At 42.5% G+C, this 20,934-nt stretch overlaps 1 protein-coding gene across 1 annotated transcript in view; it reads right to left on the reverse strand.

The window, feature by feature from the left end:
* The window catches only part of KLHDC8A (kelch domain containing 8A), a 38,969-nt gene extending 26,485 nt beyond the window's left edge, over window positions 1-12,484 (reverse strand). Inside the window, exon 1 of the mRNA XM_075264184.1 lies at window positions 12,208-12,484. The gene's annotated coding sequence lies outside the window, so the exon portion shown is untranslated. The remainder of the gene's footprint in view (window positions 1-12,207) is intronic.
* Window positions 12,485-20,934: the final 8,450 nt, after the last annotated feature.

The raw sequence follows: 20,934 nt of genomic DNA on the forward strand, positions 1-20,934 counted from the left end.
GGTCCTATATCTGTTTGATTTGGGGCCCTGTCATTTCATTTTTAATGTATAGGTCAGTGAAAACCACATCTGTGTCATTTGTGTGTAGGAGGTTTAAGGTGGAGTCACCACCCGATAAGAAAATTCAGCGTTTTTGTTGCAGATTTTGCTGCGGTTTTTGATCCAAAGCCAAGAATGGCTACAAAAGGAATGGAAAACATATAGGAAGCTTCTTATACGTCTCCCTTCTGCTTAATCCACTCTTGGCTTTGGCTCTGAAAAACGCTAAGGCCCCACGTCACGGAAACACAGCTTTTTTTGTTGCAGAATTTGTTGCGGTTTTTTGAGCCAAAGCCAAAAATGGCTACAAAAGGAATGGGAAATATATAGGAATCTCTGATGCTTTTAACTTATGCTCAATCCACTTCTGGCTATGGCTCAAAAAAACGCAGCAAAATCTGCAACAAAAAAGCTGTGTTTCCGCAATGTGGGGCTTTGGCCTTAAACTAAGGCCCCACGGGCCGGAAGCGCTGCGCTAAAGCACTGCAGGAACAACCGCGGCGTGAACGCATTGCGGTTCTTCCCGCAGCTCTTTGAACAGAAAGTTCACTGAGTTTTTCTCCACGGACTTTCTGGTACAATTATATCTATGGGAAAGCCGCCGGCATTTCCGTAGATATAATTGACATGCTGTGATTATTATTATTATTATTGTTTATTTATATAGCACCATTAATTCCATGGTGCTTTACATTTGGGGGATACATACAATTCACAAAATATACAGGTACATATCATACTAACAGTGATCGGCTGGCACAGTGGGGTAGAGGGCCCTGCCCGCGAGGGCTTACAATCTATGAGGGAAGGGGGTAGAGACAGAATGAGAGGGGGAGACTGTACAGATGGCAGTGCGGTGATAGTGTTATTGGAGGTTGTAGGCCTTCCTGAATAGGTGAGTCTTCAGGGCCTTCTTGAATCCTGTGAGTGTGGGGGTCAGTCTTATGTGTCGTGGTAAGGAGTTCCAGAGTATGGGGGATGCACGGGAGAAGTCTTGGAGATGGTTGTGTGAGGAGCGGATGAGGGAAGAGCGGAGTAGGAGGTCGTTGGAGGATCTGAGGTTACGTGTGGGCAGGTAGCGGGAGATGAGGTCAGAGATATATGGAGGGGACAGGTTGTGGATGGCTTTGTATGTTAGCGTTAGTAGCTTGAACTCAATTCGCTGGGCTATGGGTAACCAGTGGAGGGACTGGCAGAGGGGAGCAGCCGATGAAGATCGGGGGGTGAGGTGGATTAAGCGAGCAGCACAGTTTAAGGTGGACTGGAGGGGGGCGAGGGTGTTTGCCGGGAGTCCATGGAGAAGGGTGTTGCAGTAGTCTAAGCGGGAGATTATGAGGGCCTGGACGAGCATCTTGGTAGTTTCTGGGGTGAGGAAGGAGCGGATTCGGTGGATGTTCTTGAGCTGGAGGCGACAAGAGGTGTTGAGGGTTTGAATATGTGGTTTGAAGGATAGGTCAGAGTCCAGGGTTACCCCAAGGCATCGGGCCTGTGGGACAGGGGTAAGTGGGGTTCCATTAACTTTGATAGATGGGTCAGGGGGAGGGGCCATACAGGATGGGCTGAAGATGATAAACTCTGTTTTCTCCATGTTGAGTTTGAGAAAGCGGGAGGAGAGGAAGGAGGCTACGGCCGCTAAACAATCTGGAACTCTGGCCAGCAGGGAGGTAATGTCTGGTCCAGAGATATATATTTGGGTATCGTCGGCATAGCAATGGTACTGAAAGCCATGAGATTCTATGAGTTGGCCCAGGCCAAGGGTGTAGATGGAGAACAGGAGGGGTCCTAGGACGGAGCCTTGGGGGACACCTACAGAGAGAGGGCGTGGTGATGAGGTGGTGTGCGAGTGGGAGACGCTGAATGTGCGGTCAGAGAGGTATGAGGAGATCCAGGAATGGGCCAGGTCTGAGATACCAAGGGATGAGAGAATTTCTAACAGGAGGGAGTGGTCAACTGTGTCAAAGGCAGAGGAGAGGTCGAGGAGGAGGAGGACAGAGTAATGGCGCTTGGCTTTGGCGGTTAGCAGGTCGTTAGTGACTTTTGTTAGGGCAGTTTCAGTGGAGTGCCGGGGTCTGAAGCCTGACTGAAGTCTGTCAAAGAGCAGGTTGGACGAGAGATAGGAGGAGAGTTCTGAGTGGACGTGTTGCTCAAGCAGTTTTGAGGCGTATGGGAGCAGTGAGATGGGACGATAGTTGGCAGGAGAGGACGGGTCAAGGGACGGTTTCTTAAGTATAGGAGTGACAGTGGCGTGTTTGAAGGCTGAGGGGAAGGATCCATTGGTTAGGGATAGATTGAAGAGATGGATTAGGGCTGGAGTGATAACTTCAGTGAGCTTGGTTTTCAAAACCACACTTTGCAATTACTGTAAAACACCGTGATTTTTCCTGTGGTGTTTCTGCTGTGGCCAAATTACATCCCTGAGCATCGGTGCTGTCACTTTGGGGTAAGTGTGACACACATTAATTCCTGACTGTGGTTTTGTTGTTACCGCAACAGGAATTAAAAGTGGCTGAAATTAATCAGCGTCACTTACAGAAAAGTGAAGGTACTGGCGGCCGGGGATGCAGCATCCAGGTACATTGTGTGTCACTGCTCTACAGGTGTTACCTCACTCTGCTACCTGTCACACATTTACCACCAATTATGGGTTACACATGTTTACATCACTTCTAATGGAAAGTACTGATGTATCAAGGCAAATAGTGGTAAACGCATGTGGCTGGGAACGCAGTATGGCAGCACTTTATGGTTTGTGCTATATGACTTTAGTATTGGGGTTGTCAGCCTTACGATTATTGACTCCAAGGACCTCATCTGTGATTTTTTTTATTTAAATCGGCACGCTGAACATAAAAGGTTGCCTACCCCTGCCCTACACAATGAGAAGTAGGGACCAGGTCTCAATAGAGAAGCAAAGGAAATAGTGAAAAAATGCTGAATTTCATAGAAAGGAGCCAAAATTTGTTAATAAAGTATGTTACAAAATTATTAATGACACAAATACTGCCAGAAAATCAAAGGTTCTTTGAAAGTTTAGTTACACTTTAAATCTGCACAGGGTACCAGCTCCTGAAGTCACCACAAAAATTAAAATTGACTAAAATTCTGGCCAGTCATGGGGCATCACATGAAGCTAGGGAAAGAACCCGCCAGTCTTATAACACATGCTAGGAATGTTGCTGACTGCTCCTCTGTCTACTTTGAATGCTGTTGGGGAACATAAAATTTGACATGATGGATTTTAAAATGCTATCCCTTTTCCTACACTGTAGAATGTGTAGTTATTTACTTTTGGACCCAGCCCCTTCATCATGTTTTTACAGGGTAACAGAGAAGAGACATTATTCATGCATGGAAGCACTAGGATGACAAACAGATCAGCGCACCGCGACAATTCGCCACAGCAGGTGACAGAATAAGGACAATAGGAAGAAGATATGGCCTATTTCAGTTTGTCCCAGTTTGTCATGTGTTCCTGTCTTTGTTTCTCTATCGAGATCAGTGTGTTCTATAAAAGTAGCTAGCCCAGTATCAAATTTATGGGACAAAAACAAGTCAACGCTATGATTAATTTATCATGGATTAGAGATCCATAAGGCAAGACAGTAAAAAAGAAAACTACTGTGAGGCAGAATAATAGACGTGTTACACAAGCAAAATTACTTTACCTAAATCCCAAGAATGGGATTTGTAAGAGTACTTGCAATGTAAATAAGTTAATCTTAATAGAGAAGTCAGTATATATTCACAATATGTCATCCTATGATCTAGGTTGACCTAAATGAAACTGACCTGCTGATTACAGTATGTTCACATCATATATTTGTGATATCCAGTTAGTGCGGATGCCAGGAGAAGCTCCTGACACACATGTTATACATATTCATAGGGCTCTATTAGCCTGATAGAGGCTTAAAACCAGTGGCGTAACTAGGAATGGCGGGGCCCCGTGGTGAACTTTTGACATGGGCCCCCCCCCCACGACTGACCCCAAAGGCCTCAACCAACTGACCCCTACCCCTCCACATTTCTGCGCACACTATAATGCCCCATAGTGGCCCCTGCACACAGTATTATGCGCTCCATATTGGCCCCTGAACACAGTATTATACCCCATAGTGGCCCTTACACACAGTTTTATGCTCCATTATGAACATCCATGAACAATTATTATACTCTGGGGTCTTTTCCGACCCCAGAGTATAATAATCGGAGACCTGGGGGGATAAAAACATAAAAAACCACTGTTACCTATCTCGCGGTTCTGCTGCATTCTCATCCGCTGTCGGCCATCTTCAATGATGTCCAGGATGTCATGTGACCGGGGGGGGGGCCTGCGTCACGACGCATATGGACCCCCGAGTATAATAGTGCTTGTAGGGCTTGCGGCGTCACTTACTGAAACGGGCCCCTGCCAGGATCGTAAGTAAGTAGGTAAGTAAGTAGGGCTTATTAAAAAAACCAACCAAACAAAAAAAAAAACGCAGTGCTAGCGGTTGTCCCGGGCCCTGTGGCAACTGCTACCCTGGTAGTTACGCCTGCTTAACCCCTTAGCGACCCTTGACGTAACTGTACGTCATGGGTCGCATGGGGATGTATAGAGCGAGCTCACACGCTGAGCTCGCTCCATACACGGCAGATGCCGGCTGTATAATACAGCCAGGACCTGCCAATAACAGCAGCGGTCGGTGCTCGAGCCGATCGCTGCTGTTAACCCTTTACACACTGCGGTCAAACGCGACCGCAGCGTGTAAACAGCGCAGGCGGCATGGGCGCCGCCATGTTTCCCCGATCGCCGCCCTCCTGAACGTCACATGAGGGCGGTGATCGGTTGCTATGACAGCCGGAAGCCTATTGAAGGCTTCCAGGCTTGTCTCTGCACTAGATCTATTAGACGATGCCAGAGGCATCGTCTAATAGAAGTGCTGGGATTCTGCTATTCACTGCAGTACTGTAGTATTGCAGTGAATAGTATGAGCGATCAGACCCCCTAGGTTTCAAGGTACCTAAGGGGTCTGATCATAAATGTAACAGAAGAAAAAAAAAAGTTTTTAAAAGTATTAAAAAAATAAAAAAAATATAAAAGTTCAAATCACCCCCCTTTCCCTAGATTAGCTATAAAAGTAATTAAAGAACATTAAACATAAACATATTAGGTATCCCTGCGCTCCAAAATGCCTGAACTATTAGAATATTAAAAGATTTATCCCGTACTGCGAACGGCGTAGCGGCAAAAAAAATAAAAACAGCCAAAAAGCGTTTTTTTCAACACTTTGCCTCCTATAAAAAATTGAATAAAAAGTGATCAAACCATCAGATCTTTCCCCAAATGGTATCAATAGAAACGTCATCTTGTCCCACATAAAAAGACACCACAACCAGCTCCATACATGGAAATATGAAAAAGTTACAGGTGTTAGAACATGATGACACAAAATTTTTTTTCTATTTTGCAAAGTTTATCATTTTTTTTAAAAGTATCAAAACATTTCAAATACTATATAAATTTGGTATCACCGCGTTCGTACTGACACGTAGAACACAGGTAACATGTCATTTGTACCAAACAGTGAACGCTGTAAAAATTAAACCCATAAGAAAATGGCGCAAATGCATTTTTTCTCCAATTGCACCTCATTCTGAATTTTTTTCCAGTTTCCCAGTACATTGCACAGCATATTGAATGATGCCATTACAAAGTACAATTTGTCCCGCAAACAATAAGCCATCATGTGACTCTGTGAACTGAAAAATGAAAAAGTTATGGCTCTTGAAATGTGAGGAGGGAAAAACGAAAATGCGAAACCAAAAAATGGCCTGGTCCTTAAGGGGTTAAAACAGTGTCCTAGATTATATACATCAGTATACAGCATGAAGTAGAAAAGTAGACTATGCTATTCCATACAACAGTATTCATTTAAAAACTATTTGCCTCATTATATAAATTTCAGAATGGGAGTAAGTACATGGCATCCGTCACAGATTTTCATCAGGTATATATTAGGAGATTTTCCTGGTGTTTGCATCAAATGGAGGCTATTAATGTGATGCGAACAGATCAAGGTTGTTAAGTGCCATAAGGGTTAGATTTATCTATTGGTACTGTAGGCAACCCTTGGGAAGATGAAGATGTAGATATGAATACATTAATAGTGTTCATTCATGTGTAAATTATGATTATCAATATGTAAATATGTTAATTAACACCAATAGAGCTAAGGAAGTGAGAGGAGGACACCCAGGGAAGGAAAAAAGGAAGGCTACAGAGGATTTTGTAAGACACGCACTGCAATGTTCTGCTTTAACTCCATAAGGACGCAGGGTGGTTTGTATGTTAATGTTCGGTGACTTTTTTAAATCTAAAGGTGTTTTTTTTTTTTTTTTTATAACTTTTTTTGTTTATTTTTGCGTGTTTTTACTATGTGTTTGTGTGTTTTCCACTTTTAATTTGTTCCTCTGACTAGCAGAAAAAGGAACCCATTGAAGTCAATGGGAGGCTTTTTTTTCACCACTGAAATTCCACACCAAATTCCTAACCATTTTCCTCCGTGTGAATGGACTGCTGCCTGTCATATTCTTTTTTTTTTTTTTTAAATGTAGATTGTGAGCCCCACATAGAGCTCACAATGTACATTTTTCCCTATCAGTATGTCTTTTAGAATATGGGATGGAAATCCATGCAAACATGGGGAGAACATACAAACTCCTTGCAGATGGTTTTATGCCCTTGGCGGGATTTGAACACCAGGACTCCAGCGCTGCAAGGCTGCAGTGCTAGCCACTGAGTGGCCCCCTCTGCCTGTCATATTCTGATAGGCAGTTTATTAAATTGTGACCTGATGGGATTATATAGAGGCATCCATGGGGGGCCTTCATTAGGTCCCTGGCTTACTCACACGTTGACCCCAACAGGAGGGAGTCCCCTCTTAAAAAAAACACATGAGGTGCCAGAGTTGCTATTAACCATGATGTCTACGGAGATAAATATCAGGTCCTCACTTCTCAGAGGGAGAGAGAACCTGCATTATTCCACCTCATCTAATGTAGAAAGTCAATTGCAGTAGAATAAAGCCCATTAGTGACCGATATACAACATCTTCTTCCCGTGTTTGCATGAGGGTCTTCCCACATTCCAATGACATACTGTTGAGCGTTGTAAGGATTGATTTAGAGGCAATATTGATCTTGACAGGAGAATAATTTGTGAAATTAAAGTGAAATTCAGAGAGTTTAAATCCCAGGAAGCAAATGATTATCCAGATCAGCATTGCTGATGGGTTACTGTCCAGATAACCTGTAATAATACATCTCAAAACTGGCTCACTATAGGCAGGGGTGAACCTGCCCCTTTCGCCGCCCGAGGCGAACGACAGAAAGCCTCCCGGGGCGGAGGGGGCGTGATGGAGTGGAGGAGGCAGGGCTAAGTGAAGAGTGCGGGGCTTAACAGTGTTTGCAGGCACGGAGAGGACCTGCTCTCTGCCTGAGCGTGAGGGGAGGCTGTTGGAGCAGCGCTGCTCCAGTGGCCTCCCCAATCCACCGCTCGGTGCTAAGCCAGTCCAGGACAGCTTGTCCTGGACTGGCTTAGGTAAGCAAAAATGCCGCCCTCTCTGGGGCCCTGGCATAGCGCCGCCTGAAGCAGTCGCTTCAGGTCGCCTCATGGGAGGTGTGGCGCTGACTATAGGACACAACCACCATATGTGATACTTAGTGCCTCTTGAGGTCCAGCCTCTGAAACAAGAAAGAGAAGGACAAGGAGATGGTGTATATCAGGGGTAGGGAACGTACGGCTCTCCAGCTGTTGCAAAACTACAACTCCCAGCATGCATACTGGCTCTGCTGTTCTGGGAACTCCCATGGAAGTGAATGGAGCATGCTGGGAGTTGTAGTTTCACAGCAGCTGGAGAGCCAAAGGTTCCCTACCCCTGGTGTATATCCTCGTCAGAACATAATAAGTGCCGTGGAGGATTCATAGGGAAGTCTCCATCAATGAGACTCTACTGAATGTTTTGCAACATTGATGCCAGTTGGGTAGAGTAAGGGTGGTGTGAAGTTCATCCTCCCACTACACCATGAATAGTAATTTACAGTCACACGTAGGTTGATTAATAACGCCATACAAAATGGACAGGAGACCTCTCCTAAACTGGTCATATAGAACTGTAGATTGTAAGGTTTATGTAGCAATATGTATCCCTTGTGGAACAACATTGTGTGGAAAATGAGACTACCTGGCTTACTCTAAATGCCTCTGAGACTCCTCAGAGACTCCTATTTTAATCCAAAATGTGTGTAAGGCCTAGGTCGCACTGCCATCTAAAGTTGGTAGGGTTTATACCAAGCAGTAATTGAGAGTTGGAGAGAAGTGGCAGGGGAAGGGCAGGATTGTAAGTGATATCTAAATTATACTGCCCACGGTAATCTGGGCAGAGTAGGGTACAAGTAGAGGTATAGGGGTAGTTGTCCACATTAAAGCCTGGAGTGAGTATGGTCTTACTGAGTCTGACTACCATTCCACTCGCAAAGGGGCATCAGGTATAGCTGATATTAAGACCAAAAGGGCTATCCTAGCTGTTTGGTAGTAAAAAATCAAGCAGGGAACCCTGCATCCCCCAAACAATTGTGATATTACATAATCGTGTGCAGGGTTGTTAATTACCCCAGATGAACCAGAAGATCTCATCCTGAAACAAGGTAGGGTTTCAAATTGGGACAGGGAGCGATAGGGAGTGGAATAAATAAAAAAGTCGGGGCAGGATAATCCATTTTATAGCATTTGCCCTGTTTGTCCAAGACAGGCTAGACTGGTGCCACTTGCAAAGGTCAGAGCGAATTCTGCTATAGACTGAAAGATAATTATATTCGCAGGGGTAGATAGTTTACTGGTGACGTGGACCTCCAAGTATGAAAGATAGTGGGGTCTGGGATCAAAACCAAAATTATGTATTACTAGTCATTGAGTAGAAGGGGAGGTATTATAAAAAAAGATTTATGATTTCAAGGAGTTATTCCAAAAACCTGAGCCTAAGGTGAAATGGTCAATCGTGTCAAACATATTAGGTAGGGATGTGTGGGTTAGGGTAACCAAGACATCGTCAGCAAATAGGCTAGTCTTATTTTCTTTTGCAGAGATCTGTATGCCCTGGATATTGTGGTTTTTAGGATTTAGGACTGCTAACATTTTCATTATTAAGGAAAACAGGGTTTGAAAAAGTGGGCATCCTAGCTTTGTGCCACTAAGAATTGATATTGAAGACTCAAATGTAGAGGAAAGTTTAAGATAAAAGTTGGCATCTGAACAGAGAACCTGTAAAACTTGGACGAAGTGACCGGCAAAACCCATGCAAGACTGCAAATAAATAGAACTAGGGCACGCTCGAAAGCCTTTCCTATTTGACAATATGGTGGCTCAGTGGTTGAGACAGTCTTGAAGCGCTGAAGTCCTGGGTTCAAATCCTGCCAAGTACAACATCTGCAAATAGTTTGTTTCTTTTCCCCATGTTTGTGTGGGTTTCTTCCCGCACTCCAAAGACAAATACTGATAGAGAATTAAGACTGTGAGCCCTATATGGGACAGCGACTGAAAATGACTGTAAAGCGCTCCGGAATATGATAGCGCTATATAAGTAAGCAAATAAATAAATAATACATGTCTAAGGCTAAGATCACTGCAGGAGTTGAGTGGATATTAATCCAGTGAATGATATCTAAGACTTTCCTAATGTTGTCCAGGGCCTGCATAATAAGGATAAAACCTGGATCAAAAGGGGCAACAATTTACGGTATTCAGACATTTAGATAACATACTCATATAGAATTTAGATTTAGCCCTATATGGGACAGTATTGACAATATCTGTAAAGCGCTGTGAAATATGATGGCGCTACATAAGTAAGCAAAGAAACAATATACGCCCATCAACATAACATAACATATGTTTTTGATAAATGTAATGTGCTCTGTAATGAAGTGGGGGTAAACTCCCTTTAAGAGCAGAAAAAAAGTTTGAAGCCATACATAATTTTGGCTTTTTAGCTCTCAATGTGTGATCTTAAAGTGTCCAAGACAGTGCAAGTCTACTGACCTTGAAGATGTAATACTGACATTTAGTGTGGATAATTGCTTTTTCTATTTCATAAGTAACTCTAACTATTACCATGTTTCCATTAAAGGGGAACTTTTTAGTTAATGACCTATCTTTTAATTGATGACCTTTAAATGATAGATCCTCAGAGGTTGGACCTCAGAAACCCCTTAGATCAGCTGTTTGACGTAGGAGCAGCACTTCCTGAGCGCCACTTCATCCACTTTACAGGCCATGTGACGTCACAGTCATGGCCTGATCAGAGCTCAGTTTCTTTTCAAATGGATGGACTGAATTGCAAAACCAAGAAAGGCTGCTATACAAATGTACAGTGCTGTGTTTAGCAAATACTAAAGGGGCAGCAGTCTCTTCAAACCACTGATCGGCCAGGGGTCTATGGTGTTGCACCCCGGAAGATATTTAATTGATAACCTATTATTCAGGCTTGAAACACCCTTTAAATTGGACAAGGACACGATTACAGAGAACCATCCTTGAGTTTCATAATACAAACTACCAAATCATGTTATAACCTATAATATGAGGTGAGGGCACTCTTTCATGGAGACATAATTATCTATTAAGCATTGTGGTCAGTATAGTTTTAGCTAATATTTTATTATGATAATAGCATTTACTTACTAAAATGTCAGCACTAAGGCATGTAAGAAATGTAGACTTCTATATCTTAGCAGAAGGAAGGAATGCGGCCACAAAGTTCCACTGCAAGTTTATAACATCATCCTGTTTAGACTGGACCGACACTGGTTCATGATGAGAACCATTCACATAGACATATTTCATCTGTATGTCTTTGATTTGCATTGGGACTTTCTTAAAGTCTAAATTGCTTTCTTATCTGGTTCTACAATAAAAAAAACCTTGCTTTTCCTACTGATGGGATCTTCTTTGTGTTCACTTTATGATAGTAAAGATAACAGTCATATACATCTATCTTGATAGGATTTTTTTTTCCTTTTTTTATATATATTGATTGTTCTCCAGTCAGACTGTAGACAAAAATGATTATGTTCAATACTAATATGTGTATAGAAGCCTGACGAGCAGCGGAGTTAATAGGGTTAACCATAAAGCGTGTAGAAGCATAGACATTATTCAATCAGGGAGATCCAGAACTCATCTGCAATAGAAAAAAACTCACAGAAGCATAAAGACAAACATCTCATTACATAGCTGAAGTTGTGGGGTGCACATACACTATATACACACTATATACACTATAGAATCCACAAACATGGCATTTCTCACTCCATGTCTATAGATATAGAAAACTAGAACTAGAAACTTCCATAACGAATCTTTATGAAAGTGACAACCGCACATAATACAAGAAGGGTTCAGGAACATGTCACAGGCGCCACAACAAAGTGTAGGTGTTAATGGCATTCACTCATACGGAGATAGTGATGCCAAGAACAGCTTGGGCTCCTCTAATCTGCTTTCATCCTACCGACTAAAACATCAAACCATGCTTAATCCTAGGTCTTTATTCCGGATAGCCTGCTGTCTAGATTGCATTACTGGTTTCTCTCTAACCAGCTATTATACGAAACCTTTCTATAGACAATTACAAATTAAATTTGTATAAAAATTATAGTTTTTTTTTCAGGGAAAATAGTTAATTTGTAAAGCCTTATAGGTCATTTCTAGCTAGGCTTTGCTTTTACTGAATATTTAACAACATTGTTAGAATGTAAATTTCCTTCTCATCTGTTTAACTAGCATTATGTCATCTGTATATTATGAGAAATCCTGCGATGTGTTGCCCCAGATATAGGAGATCTGTCATATAGCCTTGAGTATGAAGGGCAGCTTGTAAGATCATTTGGCTGGTTGCATAGCGTTGTCTGAAAGCTGAAATTAAATTGTCTACTAATTAAATAGAAGGCACCATTACAGGTCTGTATCCATGACATCGAAGGTGACCGAGCCAGCAGGTGACGGTGTTAAGCATGATTCCAGTGATGCCCTCTCAAGATTGGGTAGCCTTCAGCATCGTAAATGCATAGCTTAGTAAAATGTTCAGAACTGGGACAAGTAGGGGTTAATACGGAAATCACCGTACTCACCGTGTTCTCCAGTATGATCAGTTTTCTAGGTGCTGTCGCCAAGTTTGATCCTGAGAAAGTCCAAATCCAGTGGCTTTCTCAGAGCTTGTCTCTCCCAATATTGTGTTTCTCTGCTCTCAAAGCTAACATGCCTGCTCTCCCTCTCAGCATGCTTCCTGCCAGTCCCCTTATTCCTCACATGCATCCAACGTTGTGAAGTCTCTGCTTTTTTTTCCTCCCTCCTCGCAGCCCTTAGGGAATGACACAAGCTGTGATTGAAGAATGCTTCAGACAGGAGAAATGCCTAGAGAGAAGGGAAATGCACAGGCAAATGGATAGTCAATTCCTCAAGCATGTCGGCTTGATTTATTCTGGCAATAGATGGAACGATATTTGTTACAAACGACAAACAATCTGATATCATTACATCAAGATTGTTGGAAAGGAACTGCACGTTGGAAAAACATGCTAATAGTATGGATACCACAGATTTAATAGTGGTTGTGAAAAATGGGGTGTGTAGATCCTAGAAAGTGCAGGTACCCTACTCCATATTTATTAAACTGTTGCATCATGACACTTAGTGCAAGGTGTCCGGTCATTTTTGGTGCGCAACCGGAAATAAAGATTTCACAGAGGTAGAGAAGTTATGCTTGGTGATACATATAGGTTGACAGTATACAGAGCAGGGTTTACAGTAAAAGACAAGAATAAATCCAGACAGGGCTCCTAGGAGAGACAACGGGAGTCCTGATTGCTCCACCCACAAAGGATGATTGACAATGACTGTGTATTGTTAATGACTGTGTGTGTGTTTGTGGGAGGGGGAGTAGTACGGACTTTCACTGTTTCGCCTCCAAGTCCTGTCTGCTTTTTACTCAGAAATCCATATTAAATAAACCTATATAGCGTTATGCTCAACATCACTCCTTCTTTTATATCCTAAAGTCAAATGACAAGTTTATATTAAGGCAATTTTTTTGTTTTGTCTTCAAAAAATGTAGAGGTGAGACGAATTGCAGAGCTGGGGTCCATGTGTTTTCTGCACGGTGTTTGCATGAGTCATGCAGAGATGAAGGTAGTTCTTGAAGTACTTTTCTCTCCGCATGTTCTGGACATCATGCGGAAAACACACGGACCCCATTATAGTCTATGGGGTCTGTGTGCTTTCATTAGCTCACCGCTTGTCAATGTATTTGGTATTCTGTTCGGGCGGTTCCCCAAGCAGACTTTCCGAACAGAATACTGAATGCAGATCTGAACCAGGCCTTACTATTAGAATTAGAGACATCTATTAGAGATCTGCAGGGGACCCAGAAAGCATTGCAACCGAAGAAGCTCAGCCTAGGCAATGGCCAGCAATGCAGAGCCAACAAGAGATAAAGCGATGCGGTACTTTTCTGGTTTCACTGCCACTTTGTTCTAGTGGTGGCCTGTCGTCACAGGAATTGGACTAGCTAAGATCAGACTTTGACTGCAAATTCTCACAATATACCATCAATGTCACTTTTAATGTGGCCAAATTCTGGGAACACTGATGACTGCCATAAATGTAGAGTGCAATAAGTAGAGAAATACAAGAATATTAGATCATTGTTACATAACTGAATAATGTCCCATTGATTGGAAGCAATCGCTATAGTAACATATACATAGCATGTAATATATAATCATAATCGCATGTTTTGGGCATTTACTGTAAGTTAGAATGTGATATACACTCACCGGCCACTTTATTAGGTACACCATGCTAGTAACGGGTTGGACCCCCTTTTGTCTTCAGAACTGCCTCAATTCTTCGTGGCATAGATTCAACAAGGTGCTGGAAGCATTCCTCAGAGATTTTGGTCCATATTGACATGATGGCATCACACAGTTGCCGCAGATTTGTCGGCTGCACATCCATGATGCGAATCTCCCGTTCCACCACATCCCAAAGATGCTCTATTGGATTGAGATCTGGTGACTGTGGAGGCCATTGGAGTACAGTGAACTCATTGTCATGTTCAAGAAACCAGTCTGAGATGATTCCAGCTTTATGACATGGCGCATTATCCTGCTGAAAGTAGCCATCAGATGTTGGGTACATTGTGGTCATAAAGGGATGGACATGGTCAGCAACAATACTCAGGTAGGCTTTGGCGTTGCAACGATGCTCAATTGGTACCAAGGGGCCCAAAGAGTGCCAAGAAAATATTCCCCACACCATGACACCACCACCACCAGCCTGAACCGTTGAACCAATTTCGATGAGCTTGTGCAAATTGTAGCCTCAGTTTCCTGTTCTTAGCTGAAAGGAGTGGCACCCGGTGTGGTCTTCTGCTGCTGTAGCCCATCTGCCTCAAAGTTCGGCGTACTGTGCGTTCAGAGATGCTCTTCTGGCTACCTTGGTTGTAACGGGTGGCTATTTGAGTCACTGTTGCCTTTCTATCAGCTCGAACCAGTCTGGCCATTCTCCTCTGACCTCTGGCATCAACAACGCATTTCTGCCCACAGAACTGCCGCTCACTGGATGTTTATTCTTTTTCGGACCATTCTCTGTAAACCCTAGAGATGGTTGTGCGTGAAAATCCCAGTAGATCAGCAGTTTCTGAAATACTCAGACCAGCCCTTCTGGCACCAACAACCATGCCACGTTCAAAGGCACTCAAATCACCTTTCTTCCCCATACTGATGCTCGGTTTGAACTGCAGGAGATTGTCTTGACCATGTCTACATGCCTAAATGCACTGAGTTGCCACCATGTGATTGGCTGATTAGAAATTAAGTGTTAACAAGCAGTTGGACAGGTGTACCTAATAAAGTGGCCGGTGAGTGTATATGGAGGACAAGAAATGCTTTCTGTGTTTTGCATTAACTTGAAGAATAAATGACCTCAAGAATAGGATCAGAGTCTGTTATGTGTATTCAGAAAGGACTTTCCAAATGGTTCACTATCATAGATACTAAGTCTGCTTAATTGTTTCTGCCAGTTTACCTGGATCTAAGACCCCTTGCAGACGACCATGGCCATGGTCAGTGTGCTGTGAAATACATGGATATCACACTGACCACGGTCACGGTCGTCTGCAAGCGGTCTTCATGTGTTCAGTTGCTAGTATATAAGACCCATAGCTTGCCATTGGGGTATTCCTTTCCCTTTTTAATATATATATATATTTTTTTTTATCAGAAATGTGAATGTTATTGATTTTTAGGGTGGCTTCTAGTTATATGAGTGCTGAAAGTTTTTTTTCTCTTTTTTAATGTTGCTTTTGAAATTTCTTTATTACTATACACATATACCTGTTTTCACGTTGTCCACCAAAGTCACAGTAAACTGGCCCTTTGTGCTTTCTGTACGTCACTTGCCAGCTTTGGTTTATAGACAGGATTAGCAATTTCATTAACATAAAACGGCTGGGGTGACAGTATGTTAGAGACAGCTCTTGTGTTTTCGTATAGAACTTGACAAGCAGAATTAGTGGTATAGGAATTGCTGTGGTTGACCCCTGTGTGAAAAGGGACAATAGGCCTACACTAAACTGTGTCTGTACATTAATGCTCTACTTTCTTACACTGTGCTATTTCCTGTATGACATCCTTTGCATCCTGAATTTTCATACCCTATCTCTATTGTGAGACCCTGGATTAGAGGAGACAGAGGAGAATATACAAGATACATATTTGTTGGTACAGTCAGACTACAAGAGTTGATACACTGTGGGCACAGAAGGACCATTATTACTTTGTAGGGGTGCAGAAGGACCACTATTACTTTGTACCAGTGCAAAAGGGCCACTATTACTTTGTAGGGGTGCAGAAGGGCCATTAATACTTTGTAGGGTGCAAAAGGGCCACTATTACTTTGTAGGGGTGCAGAAGGGCCATTAATACTTTGTAGGGGTGCAGAAGGACCACTATTACTTTGTACCGGTGCAGAAGGGCCACTATTACTTTCTAAGGTTGCAGAAGGGCCACTATTACTTTGTAGGGGTGCAGAAGGGTCATTAATACTTTGTAGGGTGCAGAAGAGCCACTATTACTTTGTAGGGGTGCAGAAGGGCCATTAATACTTTGTAGGGTGCAGAAGGGCCACTATTACTTTGTAGGGGTGCAGAAGGACCACTATTACTTTGTATCGGTGCAGAAGGGCCACTATTACTTTCTAAGGTTGCAGAAGGGCCACTATTACTTTGTAGGGGTGCAGAAGGGTCATTAATAGTTTGTAGGGTGCAGAAGGGCCACTATTACTTTGTAGGGGTGCAGAAGGACCACTATTACTTTGTATCGGTGCAGAAGGGCCACTATTACTTTCTAAGGTTGCAGAAGGGCCACTAATACTTTGTAGGGGTACAGAAGGACCTCTGTTACTTTTTGTGGCTGCAAAAATACTTATTTCTGTGCTTGGGCATAAAAAGATGCATTATTACTGTGTGCTACAAAAACAGCATTATCAAAGGAGCAGCTGTCACTTTAGATGTGTCACTGTTAACTCCTCTGCTGTTCCTCAGAGATGAATGGAGTGGCGGTGCAACCGGTTGCTCTATTCATAGGGGACACACAGGACCTGTGTACTAAAACATACCCTTTAAACCAGTATGTTCAAGCCTAAATCAGCCTCTTTTATCATATACCATATATTTTAGGACTACTGTCAGATTATGACCTATAAGATTTCAAGGCAGTTGCATATTATGTTCAAGAAGCATAGCTAAAGACATCTATACATTTCACTATGTAAACCAGCTCTCTTCCAGAAGGAGGAAAACCTGTTGCTTGCAGATGTAAGCCTAAAGTAACTAAAGTCAGGAACATGCTGGATTAAAATTAAGATCATCCTACAATGTGATGACACATATGGGTTTTGGAAGTTATATTTCTGCTTCATCACTGACTCTAGTTAGGCATTGTCATTTTCTATATATAGCAAGTGAGAGATTTCCAGAACATCTTTAGCTTATATTCAGAAGGTGGTATGTGGTAGAAAACAAAAAAAAAATCATTAAAGAGGTCTGGGGAAAAAAATATTTTTAAAATACAGCAGGGGAGGTTAAAAAAAAAAAAAATCATACTGACCTGTCCCTGGTACTCCAGTGTCCTCCCAAGGCGGTCCCGTCCTTCTGCTGGGCTGTCTATTCAAAGTGACACTGCTCATTGGCTGTGACATTCCGAATCTCTTCCACTGAAGCTGCTGATTGGCTTTAGCAGTCACGTGTGGTGGGGACGTCCGCAGGAAGATAACAATAAACCGGCAGGCCTAGATCACGCTGAGAGGCATTGGAGCAGCAGGGAAAGGTAGTCTATGATTTCTTTTTTCCACCTTCCCCAGCCTATTTAAAATATAAAAATGTTGCCTGGACAGCCCCTTTAGGCTGCATTCACATGAAAATTGGCCGTATGACAGCTGCGTGAAATTCACTGTATGTGAATGGGGGCTATTCATACAACTGATTTTTTTATCGTTTCTTTTAATTCACCATCAAAAAATGGGCCATGTGCTACTGTGTTTTTGTATGTTTTCATGGATCCCTTAATACACTGAAATATATGAGGTATCTCTGATTTCCATTTTTCATGGTCATTTTGTACCACAGTGTGAATGTATCTTTAGTCTGCCAAACGAGTAGCTTAGGCTCGATTCACATCTGCGATCTGGCCATTCCGTTCAACTATCCACATGAAATATGTGGTGAGAAAAGTCCTGCAAGCAGCATTTTTCTCTCCGCTTTTTTTATGCGGAAACCACACGGACTCCATTATAATCTATGGGGTCTGTGGGTTTCCTTAGGTAACTGCTTTTTTGATTTTATTATGCAGATAGGTTTCCATTTGGGGGGTTCCCAAGTGGACTCCCCAAACAGAAACCCGAACGCAGATGTTAACCAGACCTTACAGTCCATTGCTTACCCAGGATGTGATAATAAAATAGGCCTCCACATTAGCTTCTGTGAGATTATATTTTCCAATGGAATCAGATGTGGAAGTGTATCAGAACATGGTAATAATTATATGTTAAAGGAGAGCAGAGCCCATAAGCAGAGCACAAGAATACGCATAATCCATACCTGTCTATGGAATAACACTGATGCGTCCGTATCAATTTGTCTGTAAATCACGAGGAAGGAAATAAAGGGTGCAGCTCGAATTAAAATACATAGGAAGAAATTCTGCAAGTAGTTTTCCTTGTTCGAACTGACTCATTAAAAATCTTCTTATTTATATTCAAATGAAATCCTCCCATAGGAAGAAGTTAATAGAAATTAAAATGCACTAGAGTCTGCTTGTGGAGCAGCTGCATCTGGGAACACATTGACTGTATGTCCCATATAATCCATACACTCTGTACAACTATATAAAGAATATTCTTGCTGCCAAGAACCAGAATCATCCTACATTTTAATGAGCACAAATGTGAACCATACAAAAGATATCCAAGCAAAGCCATATAAATGATGAGACATACGCACTTCAGACATGTGGAAGAGCCCTCACAAATTTATGTCAAAGGCCCTTAGTTCACTTGCAAAAGTAAAGGTCTGCAAATTTCCACTAGCAACTAACTGGTTAAGCAAGAGAAACAATCCCTATGAGGCAATCTCCATATCCATTTGTTACAGGAAATCAGCATTGTCTTGGAGATATTGACTTAGAAGAAAGCTTGGAAATGAGAAATAGAATAATTAGAGCCAACTGTTTTAACCCTTTATGGACATTAGTGAAGTGAATATTATAGCAGTGAAGTCAGAGTTCATATGACATAAAAGGAAAGGGTTACATTAATGAAATGACGTACATAAGATATGTTCATATACCAAGTTCTGACACACTACGAATTACACATCTCATCAAAGCTATACACACTTCTTCCACACAGAGATGCTACAGGAACAGGAATTCTTCTCGTTCTATATACACTGGAGAAAATGGAAATTGCAACACCATGATGGAATAGAGGATTAGTCTAAGGGCACGCGTGTCGGACTCGGACCCAGGCAAAAAAAAAAAAAAAGCGCTGCGGGGAAAAAAATGTGCCAGCAATGCATCTTGTTTTTCTAGCAGCTCTTTCTGCTTCCATTATATCTATAGGGAAACCACCGGTGATTCCTTCGGTATAATTGACATGTTGCGATTTCCAAAACTGTTGCGTGTCCGCTGTGCTTGTTTTTCCGCAATGTGTGCATGGGACTCACTAGAATCCCATACACTTTGCAGGTACAGTAAAATGCTAAAAAGGTTGTCAGGGATTTTAAAAAAAAAGAAAAAAAATGCTGCTTTTTACCAACACAGACCTGGGCATTGTATGGTCCGTGGGTCACATCTGGCCCTCTAACTGTCTCTGAACGGCCCATGTAGGGTGTAGGATAAAGGTAGATGCTGAATGGCAAGTCAGCTAAAGGACCTTTTGATGACGTCATCAAAGGTCCTTTAGCTCATTAGGATATGATAAGACTTGTTAGGGGGCGGAGCCACCCAGGACAGTGTAGTCGTGTTATACAGAAAGAGCATGCAAGCTGCCGGGAATGGAGACTGATGGAGGATAAGGAGGAAAGAAGAGACAGTATGTGTGAGCAAGAGGGGGACACTGGGGGCAGTTAAATTGAAGGCAGATGTAAGGGGGACATTAAAGTGGGGGGCAGATGGAAGGTGACATTAAACTGGGGTCACCTGGAGGAGGACATTACACAATGGGGGGGTAGTTGGAGGGCGACATTAAACTGGGGTCAACTGGAGGAGGATATTAAACCGTATGGGGTACCTGAAGGGGGACATATCTGCCTCTAGTTTAATGTCCCCCTCCAACTACCCCCACTGTTTAATGCCCTCCTCCAGTTGTCCCAGTTTAGTGTCCTCTTCCAGAAGCGGCACAAAGAGAGGGACTTAATACTGTAGGACTTTTGGAGGAGAACATTATAATGTGGGGGCATACAATTTTAGGGTGACTGTAGGAGCATTATACTTTGTGGGGGCACATGGAAAAATGGATGAGAATGGGCGGAGTCAACATAGAAGTGGGTGGAGCTACATTTGCCAAAGCACACATAGCCCTCTAGAAACGTTTCTATTTTTGATGTGGCCCTATGGGAAAATTAATTGTCCACCCTGCTTTAGTGTGTACCTCCAGTTATAAACAATTTTTCATAAATGAATAGTGCAGGTTATTATATGAAACTTTTCACTATATCTTATTAAATATCTATTTCCTTTACCACTTATTAAAGGGGTTCTCCAGGCAAAAATGTTATATTTTAAAGGGATTCTACCATTAAAAACCTTTTTTTCTCACTAACATGTAGGAATAGCCTTAAGAAAGGCTATTCTTCTCCTACCTTTAGATGTCTTCTCCACCCCGCCGTTCGGTTACAATTCTGTTTTCCGCTGGTATGCAAATTAGTTCTCTCACAGCACTGGGGGCAGGCCACATCGCTCAAACAGCACTGGGGGCATCCCCAATTCTGCAAGAGAATTCTTCAGCGCCACCTCCATCTTCTTCAGAAACGGAGTCTTCACGCGTCTTCTTCCGGGTGTTGGCTTCAAACCTCTAGGCCTCAGGGCAAAGCCGACTGTGCATTTCCATCGGCCACAAGAAAACGGCCGCTTACAATACTCATAAAATGCCCCTTTTCAGATAAAATATAACAATTTAAAAACTAGATGTGGATTTATTGTTTATTCTTTGGAGGCCATGTCATGTTTGCAGAGCCATTGAAATTGCACCTACAGAATGGAGTCATTTCTTGGGGAATTCCACTGTACTGGCTCTACAAA

This window comes from Leptodactylus fuscus, chromosome 2 (assembly GCF_031893055.1).
Source record: "Leptodactylus fuscus isolate aLepFus1 chromosome 2, aLepFus1.hap2, whole genome shotgun sequence".
In the NCBI taxonomy this organism is placed as follows: Eukaryota; Metazoa; Chordata; class Amphibia; order Anura; family Leptodactylidae; genus Leptodactylus; species Leptodactylus fuscus.